This window comes from Rhynchophorus ferrugineus, unplaced genomic scaffold (genome assembly GCF_030347505.1).
Source record: "Rhynchophorus ferrugineus isolate W39M unplaced genomic scaffold, kcgeb_rfMv2 rfM30, whole genome shotgun sequence".
NCBI classification, from domain to species: domain Eukaryota; kingdom Metazoa; phylum Arthropoda; class Insecta; order Coleoptera; family Curculionidae; genus Rhynchophorus; species Rhynchophorus ferrugineus.
In genome coordinates, this window is record NW_027472609.1 from 196,585 (window position 1) to 214,343 (window position 17,759).

Sequence of the window (17,759 nt, forward strand, 5' to 3'; positions counted from 1 at the left end):
ATCAGTGAAGAAATTTACAACGAAGCATTGATTTCAATTGAGGACATGTGCTTAATAATGTCAAACAAACTATTAATTCAATTAGGCCTGACCGCGCCCAATCGTCCAATGCATGACGCTTTTAACCAAGAGTTGCATCGAGAAAGACTGTATGATCTCAACGCTTTGAAAGAATTAATTCAAACAAATCTTCCACTGTTAAATGAACAACAGAAGTATGTATTTGAAACTCTTATGAAAGTAACAAATGATGAAACTGGAGGGATTTACTTCTTAGATGCACCTGGTGGTACAGGAAAAACTTTTTTGATTTCATTAATATTAGCAACAATTCGCTCACAAAATAAAATTGCACTTGCGCTCGCTTCGTCGGGAATCGCAGCAACTTTGCTTGAAGGTGGTCGAACAGCCCATTCAGCACTAAAATTGCCATTAAATATGCAAAGCAATGAAACTCCAAGCTGCAACGTTTCGAAGAACTCTGCAATGGCAAAGGTTTTGCAGCAATGTAAATTGATTGTTTGGGAGGAATGCACGATGGCACATAAAAAATCTTTGGAGGCTTTAGACAGAACCTTAAAAGATCTACGTAGCAATAATAACCGATTTGGTGGTGCAATGATTTTATTAGCAGGAGGAGGATTTTAATCCACGATCAACGCCAGCTGATGAACTCAATGCATGTCTAAAGTCCTCCAATTTGTGGAAACATGTCAAAGTACTTCATTTAAGCAAGAATATGCGTGTCGAGTTGCAAAATGACCAATCTGGAAACATATTCTCTAAACAACTTATTGACATTGGTAATGGCAAATTTCCTATAGACATGTTGACTGGCTGCATTAACTTTCCTCAAAGTTTTTGTCAGTTAACTCGATCAAAAGATGAACTTATTCAGAAGGTGTTTCCAGATGTTTCTCAAAATTACAGAAACCATGATTGGTTGAGCGAACGAGCTGTACTGGCTGCAAAAAACATAGATGTAAATGAATTAAATTTCAAAATTCAAGAACAAATTACAGGCGAATTGAGGATATATAAATCAGTTGATTCGGTTACTAATCAAGATGATGTAGTCAACTATCCACCGGAATTTTTAAACTCGCTGGATTTGCCAGGATTGCCACCTCACAATCTTCAATTAAAGGTTGGATCGGTGGTTATAATGTTGCGAAATATCAACCAACCGCGTCTTTGCAACGGTACACGGTTAGCGATAAAAAAATACTAAACAATGTGATAGAAGCAACTATACTCAAAGGAAAGTATAAAGGAGAAGATGTTCTCATACCGCGCATCCCAATGATTCCGACTGATGTGCCATTTGAGTTTAAACGACTACAGTTTCCAGTGCGGCTTGCTTTTGCTATGACTATAAACAAGTCCCAGGGGCAATCATTAAGTTTTTGTAGTACTAATCTAGAAAACCCATGTTTCTCACATGGTCAATTGTATGTTGCCTGTTCCCGTGTTGGAAAACCATCAGATTTGTTTATCTATGCGCCAGGTAATCAAACAAAAAACATCGTATACCACAAAGCACTACAATGATAATAATAATAATAATTATGATTCACATGATTAACAATAAAGCGATTACTTACTTTTAAATCCTTATATATGTTTTATTTAGTTATTTTTTATTCACAACGCCCTATCACCAGGGTGATGGTTCTGTTCAGGAGAATTTTTTAAAATACATAGGCACAAAAACTGCCACATTACAAATCTTTTTGACAGGACGATGTCTGTCGGGTCAGCTAGTCTTTAATAAATATTTGAATATTAAAATAAATTGTCACTGTTATTACACTGTTAATAAAAAGTCACCAATACATTATTTAATTGTAATTGACAATGATAAATTATTTATCTTGCATGTCTTAAAGACAACCAATAATTAAAATTAAGGTATGAATAAAAATATCATTAGTTTAATTTTACCGTTTATGTAGATTTCAATGAAATGTCTGACAACATAGACATATTAAAACTAGTATCTTCAGTATCAATTAATTAAAATTTTATATGCGGTGGTGATATCTGTCTTTTAACATCCTCAAATTAATCCTTAATTTTGGGAAAGTACATTCAAAAATACAACTTTTCCTAATAAGGGACGTTAATAAGACTTTATTAATTTCAATTTTTAAGCTCAAGAAAAAATTACCAAGGTAGTTTGAATTATTTTATTTTAAGAAATATTATAATAAAAGAAAAACAATTCAAATAATTATTCTTTTTGGACAATTGGGAATATTTCTATAAAAACACCACTTAAGATCTGTCATTCCAGGGCAAAATAACGTCAGATCGACTGCTACATTACCGATATGTTAAAGTATATTTAACATATCATTTATATATAGGGAAAATAGTATGCAGCTGCATATTGAAATTTTGCCATTTATCTTAAGTCTGCAATCCGTTAACCCAACAACAATACAATAACAATACAGCAATAACAAATTATTTAGTATGTTTATTGGCAAACATACTAAATAAATTTTTTGTTAATTAGATTTTGTATAATTTAAAATATCGCAATATAAAATAAAATATAGTCTTGCATAGTAGTAGGATTTGTATTAAATGTTTGAGTCTCCTTTTCTTCATTTTTCCGCTTTCTAACATTTAAACTTTTAGGGCGCTTTATTTTATTTGGATTATCACTACATAGTATAAAACAAAGTCGCCTTTTCTGTCCCTATATCCCTATGTGCGCTTAAATCTTTAAAACTACGCAACGGATTTTGATGCGGTTTTTTTCAATAGATAGAGTGATTCAAGAGGAAGGTTATATGTATAATGCATGCATAATATACTAAGGCAACATTGCTAATTTTAGAGGTTTCTAACGTGATGTCGTAAATTAACCTATTTTTTTAGGCTTATTTAGCAATTAGCAAAAACGCTGCCTAACCCTACGAGTTAGATCAAATTAATGTACTACAGTATTGTACACCATAAAAAGGTCTACAAAAAAGTCCGCGATGGTATATGTTTATCTTTTAGGGATAACCCACATTAACCATTTTTATTGTTTATTTTTTACGTGAGAAAATGGCTTATTTACGAAGCTATTTTAAGCAATACGGCATTAATCCTTATCGAATTAAGTACCTTAAATATAGTGTGCAATTAATATAGATCAATATGGTTTCTTACAGCATGTAAATTAAACAAATATTTTCGGAGATATTACAAATTTAAAATTTTCGTTTAAAAATGTGTAATGTAATAAAAATTGTATGAATTTAGACATTCCAAAGATAGCAGGAAATCTTCATAGTAAGTATAGGGGAAGAGGAATTGTTTTACTCCAAATTTAATGCGTGCAGGCTAAGCGCAGTAATGAATGAACCAAAAATACTGGATCGATTTTAATCATGTTTTCATTGAGTAACATAGGCATATATATTTTATGCCCGTGCAAAGTCGGAGCGGGCCGCTATGTTTTTATATACAACGTTCATATTTTTTCTGTAGTGTATTTAATTTAGTATCAGCATTGCACCCGTGCGAAGCCGGGGCGGGTCGCTAGTTTATCATATTTCACAGTAAAAAAATAGGTTTTGTGCAACCAACAGCAAAATGATCATAAATGAATAAATTGAACTACACTTGCCTTCAATAGATCCGTCGATAACGACTACTGTATGATGTAACTAAAATAATAATTTTAAAAATAGTTTATTAATATGTTTCTTTGTTTTACTTTTTATGTTATGGAGCAGTTGAAGAATTGCAGAAAGAAGTAGGCTGGATAATGGTTAAAAATAAGAAGAAAGCAAATAATTCCCCAGGATCTTCACCACAGCAATTAAAAATAAAACAAATCAATGAACAAAATAAAGAAATTAGAATGCCCAGGCGACCCCCAATTATCCAAAGTAATGTTACCGATTTTGACTTGCTTTACGAAACACTGAGGTCCAACTATATAGTGTTCAAAGCAATGGTACTAAACAATGGGCTAATAAAATTGAACGTGGAATGTTCGTACAACATTCACGAAAATAATAGCTTGTCTAGAGTTGCTGAAACTGCAATGGCACTATTATGAAGACAAACAATCAACATCTAAAAGTGAAAAAATTATCGCAGATTTTAACCAAAATGGGCTTAGATGTTTAAATGCGACAATGATTTTAAAAAAGGAAAAGACCAAAAATGACATAGGAGAAATTTTAGTCCACAAGAAGCCATTACCCCTATTTATGTTAGGTTTTCAAGAGAGGGGAAATAGAGTAGCTCAAGTTACAACCTCAAGAAACAACTAAAAGGTAAATTGAAGAGGTCACTTTTCATGTTGGTTCACCAGTAGAGATATGTTGTAAGTTATCTATCCTTATGGCTTTGAGCAGTTCTCTACCTTTTGAGGTTATTATTCTTGAACCCCACGTTAAATGGTTTGCATTATAATCTCCTCCTGCTATAAATCTATTACCTAGCGTACTGAAGAATTCTTGAAATTGTTCTGCCTTGTTGTTATCTTTGGGTGGGCAATAAATCGCAGAAATTGTTAATGGTTCATGGACTTCCTCTATGGTTAAACTGGTGGATTGCAGGTAGTCTTTGCGTAATTTTTCTTTTTCGAAATGCTTTATATCATCTCCAATTATTATGGCTGTACCTCCATGTGCTTTATCATCAGGGTGATTTGTATGATAAAGTTTATATTTAGGAATTTTGAAATAATGTTTGTCCGTAAAGTGTGTTTCGGAAACCATCATAACGTCAATATTTTGTTCAGTTACGAACATTTTTAGTTCCCTGGCTTGTTGTTGGAGCCCATTGGCATTCCAGACGGCGATTTTGTAGCTATTGATTTCAGACATTAGGCAAGTTTACTGACGACGGTTGTGAGTAGACCAACCATCGTACTCATTTGATCCATTAGTTTGGCCATCATGTTTTCTAATCTAGAGATGTTGCTAGTTTCAGTAGGTTGAGATGTCGTCACTCGATTTTGTGATGAACCATTTTCAACCATTTGGGCATAAGTTATGTCTGTTTCACTTGGTCTGGTGGGTAGAGTGGCAGGTGTGGATTGTTTTTGTTGCTGTTGATGCCTTTTTTCCCTTAAGGCAGGATAGAATTTCTGTTGTAGTTGCTTGTGAACTGCGCAACCCTTGTAGTTCGCTAGATGATTTCCGTTACAGTTAGCACATTTCACTTTTTCATCGCGAACTTTACGAGTACAATCTCCTGTTTTATATTGTCCTGCAGATTTTACGCATCTATATGATTTGCGACAGTAAGTCTTTGTGTGCCCGTGCGCTTGACACCTTGTGCATTGTGGTATAATTCTTTTTATATGTGGTGGTTTAATATATCATTTAATGATATTATTTTCCAATTTGGTGATTTCATACACCGCCTTATTATTTCCATTAGGTTTTATATGTATATAGAACATAGGCAGAGGCTTTTTGCCGTGCGATGTCGTATATTGTGAATATTTACGACCTCGTGGCCTTTTTCAGCTAGTGCTACCTTGATGGTGTTAAAGTGTCATCCCGTGATGTAATCCTTTTAACACGAATTTAAATGTTCTCTCGGATTTTGCACTGAATGTATGGTATTGGGTGTTTCTTGCATCTAATTCTTTTACAAGAACTTTAAAGTGATCCGCTTCGAACAATTGGATTTTAATTGTTTCATAGCTCACTGTTTTAATTATGTAGTTCGTAGTAATGGTTTTCAATAGTTCATGGATGTGTTTTATTACTCCTAACTGTTATAGACTGTTATTGGTGGTAGTTTTGGAACAACTTTTTCAGGGCTTGGCTGTATATTCTCTTCAAATTCTTCCGACAAGTTGCTAAAGCTGTTTTTTGTCTCTATCAGTTTCTGTAACCAATAGTCACTGATTCTTGTTTGTTTCCTCGTAATTTCTTCTTCTGGACTTCTCAATCGCTTTTTGTTAATGACTGTAGTCCATTCTGATGGTGGAGTTTGCGTTATTGCTGATTGTTCTAATCTTATATCGGATTGTGCAGGTGATATGGTTGAATTGCTGTGGTTTGCCATTTTTAGATTTTTAATATTTTATTTTATTTACTTCCAAAGGATAAAAAATAAAATAAATACATTGTTTATTTCACGCACTTCATTTTTCACTTACGTTATTTTTAGCACTAGTTTTTGACCAAAATACTATAAATGAATTTCAAAAGGACTGTTGTAAAATAAGGAGAAATAACTTTAAAACACTAATAAAAGTGAGATGCAGTCTTTTTATCTGGTCACGTAAACACGTATTCACCACATTTTAGGTCTGCTGAGAGACGGATAGCCGCATCTGTTATGCGTTTTTAACACTGAATTAAATAACCATAATACTGTATTTTTTAAAAAGAAATGTATCTTTCTAGAGCTTGGAGCGTATTGAAAATACGTCTTCACTATACGAAGGTTGGAACCGAACTAACAATAGATTATAAATCGCCAAATGTTGTTTGGCTTTTTTTGACTTGTTTTGATGCATTTTAATTAGCTAATTATTATGACTCTGATTGAAAATGCCGAAGGGCCAGACAATAGAGATTAAGCCTCTAATCAACTGATTCAACTGACAATGGCAATCAACTGACAAGTAACTACTTGGACAGGAACGAGATATTGCAGGTCCCATCTTGCTAGAAGCATTCGTTAGAGTGTTAAGCATTTTTAGTGTTAAATATTAAGTTGCTGCGGTTTTTATTAAAAATATTTTAGCGTGTTGCAGATGCACTGAACATTAATATGGGCAAGGTGACCGAAAAATCGCAAAAAATAAAAAATATAATCTTGAATTCACCGAAAAGGGACCATCGTTCAAGTTTTTCTGTATATTAGAGATTAAAAATATGAAATATATAAAAGCAGTGAGTAGTGCTTTCAGTAAAAACACAATTTAATACAATTATTTCAGAGGGAACTCTAAATCTGAAAAGTATCCATAGAAAGCTTAGAGATATGCAGATCTTAGAGCTAATCTAGGATTTAAATGGTGTATTAAATGGTAATGGATATTCTAACGTCGGTTTGAAAAGACTACAACTTTTAAAAGTATTTAATAAAATCAAGGGGAAGACTTATTATTCCAATATTTCGGAATGGGAACTATATTTCAATATTTCGGGATGGGAACAATAGACCCAATGTTCACTCATGGTTAGATAATAAAAATAGCGTTAAGAGAACAAAAATTGAAGGAAAAGGTTAAATGTTGGCATAGGAATTGATTATATTTTATTAGACATAGCATTTATTAATAATTCTTTGCAGATATTCTATAGTTATTCAATATGTTATAGTTATTCAATATGTTATAGTTCTTCCTGCTGAAAACAGGAATGGCTTATTAACCTTTCGGTTTGTATAAACTCGATCAGACGCATTGAAAATGAAATTCACACATGACGGAATCATCAGAAAATTAACAGCTTAGTTATTCACTTGAAACTTTCTGAAAATCGGACTATGATTCAATACTGACAATTTCCAAGACAGGGTGATGAGAGTGGAAACAACTAAAGGTGAATGTATAATTAATACACTAGAACTACAGGAAATCTTATTGAAAAATGTAAAAGATATATGTGCACAGATATGTGTGAAATTGTTCATAATATACATGAGCATTTCGTTAAAATGTACGCTGATAGAATGACTACTAAATAGTTTACAGATATGGCAAATGCATTAGGAAGAGCGCAATGATTAAATCTAGATTTATCAAGAAAGATGTATACAGGTAGTAACAGAACAAAATAAGAAGAAATACAGTGATATCAAAATTACTTTACAAGGAAATAGTGCACCAAAGAAAACACTATGCCTAAAAGTATGCTGTCTAATGACAACAAAATATATTACTTGGATATACATTTGTTAATTATACGGATTAGGCCTCCAGGAAACACCACTACATAAAAACACGCCTGGAACTCTAACTGATAGGTAGTATGGAAAAAATTTAATACATATATAATAAAACACAACCCTAACCTACAAACTATTATAACTGCATAATTAATCGTAGTTTTAAGTCCTTCGATAATATATGCATTATAGGTACTGTCATTAAAATAAATTATATTTTATAACGATGGTTTTTATTTTTATGTTGTATGTCAAAGCTAAAACCAACTACAACTCAGAGTTGATGCGGCAACATTGTGACATTTTGACGTCATAAAATCAGATGACGTGAGTTCACTGTTTTATTGAACAGACTATAAATTAGTTCCATGGGTATTCACTATATTTCTTGAAATAAAAGTAAACTGTACCTTAGCTACGTATGTTATAATTGTAATTACAGTTACGTGAATATGGCATGTCCGTTACGCCTACTCAGAAAGCATACTATATTTGCCAATTATCTTCCCTTCCAACCAATAACCAATGATAAGGGTTTTGTCCTGTTCGAAATAAGCTAGCATTATTAACAATTTTACTAATTTATCTCTCTGACACCATGAAAAGAAATGGCAACTAGTGAGAAAGCGTAACGGGAGAATTATATTGTAGAAATCCATTCCCAAATATATCTGATATATTTGACAATTTGATCAGACTTCTCACATGCTGTCTATAAAATAATTATAGTACATCTTGTTAAAAACTAAACAATATATGGTATATTTAATATGCTTGAAATATATGATCGATAACAAAGACTTTTAGACACCGAGTGACTATTAAACCGTGAGAATAACAAGATTGTTAAAATACAGAGCAAACATAATTATATAGTAAATAATCGGTAATAGAATTATTTAACAACTAATACTTAACGTTTTCCCACATCCCATCTTTCATTAAAATGGCAATGACTAATGTTACCAACTCGTGAAGCCAGGAAAATCTTACTGGGTATATGTTTTCATGTAAAACAATAAAGCATTAGTCATCCAAGTTTCAATTAATTTCTATACTGGAATATTCTAAATTCTTGACGGTTTGTAACAGACATATTATTATATAGTTTTTATATAAAATTTACCAGGCCTATTGCTGGATAAAATATTCCTTTCAGTTTGTTAAATCTTTTAAATATAATCAGATATTTTAAATACAGCGGTGAAACACAAACAATAACGAAACCACAAAGAACAAAACGGAACACAAACTAACCAAAGGAAAAACGTCTAACGAAAAACACAATACAAACGATCCGGTTTAGTGAAAACTCATGGAATTGAATTACGGATCTTAATGCTGGTCCACACGCCCCACCGATGTATAATAGTTTTTAAATCAACACATTATGCCTGCTGTATATTTGGAAACCTATTGAATTTAATAATAATATTTCTTAAAATCAAATAATTGAAACTAACCTTGGTAATTTACTCTTGAGCTGAAATTGAAAATAACACAGTCCTATTAACGTTCCTAGTTAGGAAAAATCTTTTCGTATTCGTAAATAAGTAGACGTTTGAGTTTCACAGAGTGAAGACGTGTTCGGAGAGACGGTCAGTGATGAAGGTTCATAAAAACCGTTACATCAATAAGGGCGATAATCGTTGATTTTCTAAGCGCTGTTTTTTTGGGCGGGCAATTCCCGGGAATATAATATATTTTGAATTCACAATAAAACACAATGTGTTTAGGAGTCATCATAGAATAGATATTTATTGTACACGAACAATCTCCCCAGCACTTCACACCTACGTACCAATTTAAGTCCTAGAACTGTAGGTGTGGTGCATTACGAGTGATCATACATTCACATTGAATATACCAAGAAATATTGAATATTTAGGGCTTTAGAACGGATCTAGTTATATTATTTCTTAGGGAATTTTAGGTATTTGTCAAGTCAAGAGCATCTCGAATGAGGAAGCAATGGCGGAGGAGGTGATAAACAAAAAATTAGCACAAATACAGCACGAAATAGACAAGAGAATACAAAAAAAATAGAATCCCTATTGCAAGAGAGGGAATACTCTCTAGACCAGTGACCGAAGAATCGAGATGACTACCGTGGAGGTAAAGACCGAAAATACCTCTAATACGATGTGTACGTACAATGAGGTCGCGGCGACAAAAAAGAATAATGAAAATAAAGCACTCTCGAAGCCACAAAACGCCCAGTCAAAGGCACCGAAAACCACCAGACTTAATCTAGAATGGCAACCTCCGAAACAGATTAATAATAAATACAAGATTAAAATCAGAAAGGAAAAAGCAAGTGGCGCGGAGACATTAGCCACCATCAGATGCAAGCTAACCCGTAAAGAGTTAGCAGGAGATGACCTCAAACACGTAAGAGTACACAGGCATGGACTGGTATGACTGATCCATAAAGAACAGACACAAAAGAAAGACCTGATAGAAAAAATAAGCTCTGTACGTGATATCAAAATTGATAATACTAAGAAACGTCCCAAATTCAAAATCATAGGGGTATCCAGGGAGATCACAGACGAACAAATAATAGAAGATCTGGCTGATCAAAACGAAGAGATTATGAACATCATCCAAGAAGAAAGAAAAAAGACTGGCAACAACGAAGAACCAGAAGAACTTATCAAGGTAGTGAATAAATAAATATGTGAAAACCCAAAAGAAACAACGTTATAATCGAAACAATTCCCAGCATATATAGAGCAGCGTTAAAAAAGGGCAAAGTCGTTGTAGGGAACTTGAGACAATTCGTTGATGACTTCAAAGAAATTTTACTATGCTATAAATGCAGCAGATTCGGGCTCAAGCAGATACATTGCAGAAGCGCACAGTTTTGTTATATATGTGCAGGTCCGCACAGGGGAAGGGACTGCAAGAGCAGCACCACGAATTGTACGAACTGCAAAAGAGCAGGAGCACCGGAGGTAAACTCCTACCATAGAGCAAATGATAGAACCTGTCCAGTATATAAGAAAAGAAAAGAAGAGGCCATGGAAGAAATGAGGCAGAAATGGCTCTAAAATCCTACAGATAAACATCGAAAAAGGCATCCAAGCCAGCACGCTCATGAGAGCGAAAGCCGACAAAGAAAAATACGACAAAATCTTGGGGCAAGAAACAGCAACAAGAACTAAAGCATGGACAGGATGGTCAGTGAACAAAATAGGCATGAATGCAAGATCAGAAATCATATTCAGGCTATGACGATAAGAGAAATATCGGGACCGGATATAGTCATAGTCAAACTATTAGACTAATCACCAACTTATACGCGCACCCGACAGGAGACAACATGAATTGCCTAGAAGAAAAAGAACAATGGCAGAAATACCAGAAGAAATGGATAGTAGCTGGTAATTTTAATTCCAAACACACTTAATGGGGAGGCAATACAATAAACAACAGAGGTTCAAATCTGATATTCTGGACCATATCACACCGACTGGAACTAGTGCACAATGAACAAACAGCTCCCACATTTATCAGTAATAGGGGAAACAGCAACATTGATAGCACCAGGAGTCGAGAGTGAACGTGATCAACTGGAAGGTACAAGAAACTGGAGAGACACTAAGCGACCACACACATCCACAATACATCCACTTCGAAATAGAGGGTAGACCCCTGAGAAACAAGACATCGAAGAAAAAGTTTGATTATCACGGGACCAACTGGCAAGGAGTCACTGACGAATTGCTACCACCATCGGAACAACCACCATCATAATAAAAGAAGACAACGAATGGTAGGATGGAGAATTCCAACAGAAGAAATTGGAACTTAGAAGAAAATCCGATTCGAGAAGACGGGGACAAGACCGACATCGTGAGGGAATATGGAGTAATGAAACGAGCATTCAAGAAGCTTATCAATGAAAAGAAGAAGCATGTAGAAGAAATAATAGAAAACACATTCGACATTGAACCATGGCATAGAGTCTGGAAAATAATAAAGACTCTAGGAGTCAGCAGGGGGAAAATAGTTTAAAAACTGGAAGATGCCGAACCGGGCAATATGTATAAAATGAAGAAACAAAAGGTAGAAAAATATCATCCAAAACAAGAGGAGGAAGAAAAAGAATAACTTGTAAGGATTATGACAAGGGTCACCAATGAAGAATAGAGCAAACAAGAAGAAGGCGAAGAAGAAATACAAGAAGCTGAACTGGACTGTGTCATAATGAACTTAAAAAACAAGGCGAGCGGCAAGGACAATATTCCGCACGAAATAGTGAAAAGAAACTGGGAGATGCAAGAGAAGAAACAAGAATTGTTGACACTCTACAAAAACTGCTACAACGCGGGATACTTCCCCAAGGTATGGAAAACAGCAAAACTTTGCTGGTTAAGGAAGAAGTCCGGAGGACAAAGGCCAATCAGCCTACGGCCGACCCTGGGGAAAGTAAGTGACAAAATATTGAATAGGAGATTGCAGGCAACTTTTGAGAAGAACAATATACAGTACAATGCAGTACGGATTCAGAAGTGGTAAGAGCATCATAGAAGCCATACGAGGCCTAAAGAACTGGGTTGAGTCGGAACAAAAGAACGCAAGACATGTGCTGGTTGTGGCTTTAGATGTAAAAAATGCTTTCAATACAGCCACACAAGTTTCTGCATTAAGTGAAATGAAAGCAGGAATTAACGAGAAAATTATACGTTCAGTTGCAAGTTTCCTAACTGAAAGATCGGTAATCAGCAAAAAAATCGATTTCGGAATAGAGCAGGGGTGCCCACAAGGATCGAGCATAGGACCGACTCTATGACTGATTAATATGAACTCCTGGTTCGATAAGATAGCTGAGATTGACACACAACAGACACATGATAGCACAAGTGTTCGCCGACGACCAAATTATCGCAATCAGCCATCGAACACCTACAGAAATTAAAGAAGAATGGAACAAATGCTTAGAATGGATAGAAGAATCAAGAGCACAATACAATAAAGAAAAAACGGAAGCTATGATATATCCAAAGGAGATCCCCTTTATGATGGAAGAATTGAACAAAAGAAGATATGACCGCAGGAGAGAAATCCCAGTAGTACCCAGTACGACCAGATTTGCGAAGATAAGAATTAAATTAAATGAAGAAATCATAACTCCTAAAGCCAGCCATACTATATGGGTCCGAGACATGGGGACGGTATGTAAATAAAGTACACACTCAGAGGAAACTACACGCGATTCAAAGATATGCTCTAATATTAATCACTGGCGCGTATAAAACAGCACCGACGAGCGCGCTACAAGTAATTGTAGGAGTAGTTCCTCTACCGATAGAAGCCGAAGCAAGAGCATGAGCGGCAAAAAAATACGGTTATCCACCAGGCCCGCCAAGGCCGGAGCAAGAATACATGTGTTGGTCATGGGAAAAACTGTGGAGATCGGATTCGTTGGAGATCGAGTAGAACGAGATAGGAAGACACATAGCGAAGGTATGGACGGATGCTAGTGTGAAGCAGGAAAAAGCAAGAGTAGGTATATTCATTCGGAGGAGCGACGGGACGGAGTAAGAGGCATGCATCAGGCTAGAAAATGGAATTAACAGCAGGCTAGCTGAATTTCTAGCCATAAGAATGCTAGAAGAAAAACATGGCGATATGCATGCCGTCATCAAAACAGATAGCAGAGCGACTATCTGGCAACTGGAGAACGACGAGACAAAGATCAGAAAGGTAGCCGAAGTACACAAGGTACTGCGAGAGCCAGCAGCCAGGGGTATCCAAACGAAAATATCATGGGAAAAAGGCTTACCACAACGGAATCAACAAAGGTCGACCAACTAGCCAAGGCTGCCACTGAGAAGAATCAAACAGACAAAGACGGACTGGGTTGGACCAGTAAAATCACAGCAAGAAAAGAAAAGAAGAAATGGATTCTACAAAAATGGCAAAGATACAGGGACGAATTCACCAACGGCCGAAACACTTACAAACACTGCAAAACAGTAGGATTTGAAAGGTTAGAACTAAACTGAAAAGCAGTGCAACTGATAACAAACAATGGAAACATGGAAGCATACATCAAGAGATTCAGACTGAAAATCATGGAAGCAGTATGCAGATGCAGCCAAGATAGTCATCATGAATGAATGCACAAAGGCCGAAAGGTTGAGCGCCAGAGATCTTTATAAAATGTCGATGATCAGATGGAAATGAGAAATGCACTCAACAAAATAAACAGGAAGAAAATTGAAATATTGAATGATTGGGCAAACAAAGTTATTAATGAAGAAGAAAATATCGCAGAAGTCCAGCAATCCCGGAACTGACAGCTGATAATAACAAGAACAACAAGAAGAAATCAGTAATATAAACCCTCATTATTATTATTATTATTATGATTAATTAAACCAATAAAGCACAATACATATAATAGCCCTGTCAAGATAACTTTCAATACATATATTTTCAACATACTATATCCTTCAAAATAACCCCCTCGCATTAATACAAATAAAAAGACCAGTAATGATAAGAGACGCCCCTTGAGAAAGACAGAGATAGACACAGATAATTCCACAATCCCACAAATACACATTCAAAATGATTAGTATTAGGCATACTAGTATTAGATGTTAGTGTTACTGCATGCAACTATTACATAGTTTAATTCAAAACAATGGTTACTATAATTCGAGCATCATTAAGTAATTAATATAATAGTCATAAGCAAGAAAAAAAAGCCAAATTATAGGAACCATTAAACAATTAAAATAAGCTGACGATCCGGAACGACGAGCATGGGAGAATATGCTTCAATCATGTAAAATGGCATGGAGAAGATCGAGAGGTGCTGATGGTTTGCTTTAGTTTAAGCAATAGCACTACAGATCCGCATCTTCATCACGTAAACAACATAGGAGTCTTGTTGTGTCGCCCAATCTACCTAAAAACAAAGACAATAAGTAAATGGGGTTAAGGACTGCTCAAATAGACAAATAATATCAAAATCCATAAAGGAATATAAATTTTCTAATTCATCAAATGAGATGGCGTAAATTCATATCATCTCTATATATCTATCCTCACAAAATAACCTCCGCACAACCTCTGCATAAAGCACAATCATCTAAAACAATCACTCAAAGGACAGAGACACACCTCATAAAACAAGACAAATAATATTCATCTTATAGTGTAGAAAAGTAGCAAATTCATAGTATCAATAGTCCCAAAATGCTTTGCACCACTAGAACACAACAATTCCATCAACTCATAAATAAACTGTTGATATCCCGATGGGAAGATGATTGGCAATAAAAGTAGTTAAACAATATGAAACACATTCACGAAGTTACTGCACCGACCCACAGGGTTGTAATCTCAATAGACCTCATACCTTGCAAATCAAAACACATAAGTCATCTAACTAATAAATTTCGAACAAATAAGTTTAATAAAAACAAATATATTATTCAACATACACGAAAGTACTCAAGCAAAAGTAAAGTACTAATCTGATAGTGTTCAATCATCGAGTACAGAAGGGCTGGATGGTGCCACGGACAGCTTCGGATATATCATCTCCAAATAAATCATGATCAATTCCACCAATTCTGCTAAATAATCTGGACGCAGATAACCTAAAAAATACTAAAAACAAATACACTGCTGATGTCTTGGTCGGAAAATAACTAGCAACAAAATAAAATAAAATAAAGGTAGTTAAACAACATCAAAATATATTTATGGCGTCACTTCACCATCCCGCGGAGTGGTAATCTCAGTGGACTTCATGTCTTATGAAATCAAAAGACACGGGTCATCTAATTAATCAATTTCGAATAAGAAAAGATATAAGGATAAAGATAATATCTAAACTCACCCTGAAATATTACCAAATATTCATGCAAAAGTACAATCCTAGTCTGGTGGTATTCAATCGTCAAGCACAAGCAAATTTTCTAGTGACACAGATGGTGCCCGACAAGACCTCCAAGTGGTGCGAAATCACACAAGATCTGTCTAATCCATAAGAAAACCTAAAAACACAACAATAATAAAATAAAATAAACAAAACGTATAAACAGAACGAAGACATAACCTTCCATGCGCGTACGTCAGTTCTTCAAATGAGAATCGAAAACAATATCCGACGACATAAATTACGGGTAATTCTAATTTATTAATAAAAGGAAAATATAGTAATTAAAACGGGAATATAAGAAATAATCCACAAAATCTACAAATTAATTGTGAAAATATTACTAGAGGAAGAAAACAAGTGGCGCGCGACATCTAGCAAGAACCTAGGCAATCAAAGGATAGGAATTTCAAAATAAGAAAACTGTAAAATTGTCATCAATATAAATAAAAAAAATTGAAAATTATATTATATTATAGTATATTATATTGAATATAATCTCTAAATTAATGAAATAAATTAAATGATATGATAGTCGAAATATGCAAACTGGAATGAAGCGCATCCGGCAAGTTATAGAAGATGTGTAGTTGCTAAAACATTACAGGAGAGGAGAAATAGAATAGCTCAAGTTAAACCTCAAGAAGCAATGAGTGAGGAGAAAGAACCGACAACATATAACAAAGTTAATGGTAAAATTACTTATGCCTAAAGTGTCAGTCAAACTAATCAAAGAGATACAAAGAAAGATAAAGCAACCACCGACGAATTGCTACTTGAACTAATAGGAAAGCTAGACAGACAGGAAAAAATTATCGAATATTTTTCCGAAAGGATTGAAAAACTAGAATTGAAAAGTATTAGGCCTGTGGTCCCAAAAACCCGAAATGGCAAATAAATATATAACTTTCAGTGGGGTGCCCTCTTGAACATATATAGAGCGCTGACATTGAGTAAGCTTGATTATGGCCGCCACTGTTTCATTTCTGCAGCGCCCTCATTTATAAAAATATTTAATTAAATCCAAAACACAGCACTAGGATTGCGCTAGGAGTCTTTAGGAGTACCAGCCCGATAGATAGTTTACTTTGCGAAGCGGAGATTTCTTCCTTGAATTCTCGACGGGAGCTCCTGTTACTAAAGTATGTAGGCTCTTTGAGATTCAAGCCAAAATTGTCTCAATATGGGCTTGAATGGGTTTTTCTCTACCAACTGCAATATCACTATTTTGGGCAGAATATATAAAGGGTCTTGTCATAACTTTCAGAGAATTTCTAACCGTCTTTCATTAGAGATGCCTTCAGCTTATAGACCTGTAAATAAAACACCCTTCTGGAAAAATGCACCTATAACCGTTAATCTCTCGGCGAGGCTTCTTCCCAAAGATGGTATCAGTTCTTTTAGTGCGCGCTCCCTTTTCAAACAAATCCTTTCTGAAAAATATCTTAATCCCCTCTTGGTCTACCCAGAGGTATCTAAGAGTAACGAATATATGGGAGCTGCATATATTTCGGCATTAAAATAAGAGCATTTTAAATTGCTCTCTTTGGCAAGAATTTTTACTGCCGAATTGCTAGCCATCAATAAAGCCCTGAAATACATTCATAACAGCCTAGAAGTGATCTCGGTGGTAATTATCATTGACTCCATGAGCTCTCTAGAAAGTTTTGGATCAGTACAGTAACATCATTCACTGATAATGTACATCCGCGAGCTAAACACCATCACTTATAATAGTGGCAAGAACATCATTTACATGTGGGTTCCACATCACATGGGAACTGTGGGTAATGAATGAGCCGATCATCTAGCGGTGAGGAGGGAAGGATCGCTCTCGGAGGGTTTTCTTCATTGAAGCAGAGACCTGAATTCGCATTATACCACACTCTATAAAAACTGGATCAATTAAACTGGTATTTGATGGCAAGTAATAAATTCTGCGAAGTAAAAAAAGAATTTTACCAGGACTTTATTAGGCGCAAGT

General features: G+C 35.0%; 1 protein-coding gene across 1 annotated transcript in view; it reads right to left on the bottom strand.

The window, feature by feature from the left end:
* Positions 1-15,960, bottom strand: part of LOC143205870 (putative ATP-dependent RNA helicase DDX43) — a 42,102-nt gene extending 26,142 nt beyond the window's left edge. The window contains exon 1 of the mRNA XM_076418904.1: positions 15,894-15,960. The gene's annotated coding sequence lies outside the window, so the exon portion shown is untranslated. The remainder of the gene's footprint in view (positions 1-15,893) is intronic.
* Between the last annotated feature and the right edge of the window lie 1,799 nt (positions 15,961-17,759).